Below are 851 nucleotides of genomic sequence, written 5' to 3'. Positions count from 1 at the left end.
ATTGATTTTAGAATTGAGCTACTCAAGAATGCACCAAATCCTACTGGAGTACTTGGCTCTAAAGGTTAATACAGTTATTGTCAATACATTTGATTCATCCAAGATATGTTAATGACATTTGCACAGCAAAACATTTAATGAGCATGATGCACATTACTTTATCTTAATGTGTCACTGCAAAATACATATTTAGAGTCACATTATTTTTCATTAGCTGTTGGTGAGCCACCATTGTGCATGAGTAGTGCTGCTTTATATGCTGTAAAGAGAGCTATTGAAAGTGCTAGACATGATGCTGGTGAAGACCAACCATTTACTTTGTGTAAGTTCTTTTCATTAATTGGATCTAGTGTATTATATTTTGTGCAGCTGCTCCAGCTACTGTTGAAGCAACCCAGCAAGCCTGTCTTGTTGATTCATCAAAATTTGTATTTTAGCAATGCTGTACTATTAGTTTGTAATTATTAACATTATTTTATTTTATTATTTTTGTAAGTAAAATTTTTATCTGGTAATTAAACTGGCTGCTTACGTATGTACATGTATGTACAAAATAATGGAATTTATTGCATAGGTTTGCTTAATTTTTATTTCTAAAATTGCTACCAGTATATAGATAATCACACAGTGGAGTTTCCTGTTTATGACTGAAATAGAATTCATAGTTGCATAACTGCCAGTCATTTTTTAAACTACATATTGCTTTAATTTTGTAATAGGACCAACAGACACCATTGCAGTTTAGCCAGATTTAAAAATTTTAATGATGCAGTTCAACTAATGGAAGTATAAGAATGATGGCTGCATGCATTTCCTGCATATTAATTTCTATTCTTCCTTTTAGGTAAACA

General features: G+C 31.5%; 1 long non-coding RNA gene across 1 annotated transcript; it reads left to right on the top strand.

Moving 5' to 3' along the window:
* The first annotated feature begins 6 nt into the window (after positions 1-6).
* On the top strand, positions 7-539 carry LOC109590500 (uncharacterized). Its single transcript, XR_002189350.1, has 3 exons — positions 7-64; positions 215-322; positions 370-539. It is a non-coding gene; the product is annotated as an uncharacterized LOC109590500 (long non-coding RNA).
* Positions 540-851: the final 312 nt, after the last annotated feature.

This window comes from Amphimedon queenslandica, unplaced genomic scaffold (genome assembly GCF_000090795.2).
Source record: "Amphimedon queenslandica unplaced genomic scaffold, v1.1 AMPQUscaffold_9932_Cont17807, whole genome shotgun sequence".
Classification (NCBI taxonomy): Eukaryota; Metazoa; Porifera; class Demospongiae; order Haplosclerida; family Niphatidae; genus Amphimedon; species Amphimedon queenslandica.
The sequence above is the reverse complement of the archived record's forward strand: the minus strand, read 5'-3'. Positions and strand labels throughout refer to the sequence as shown.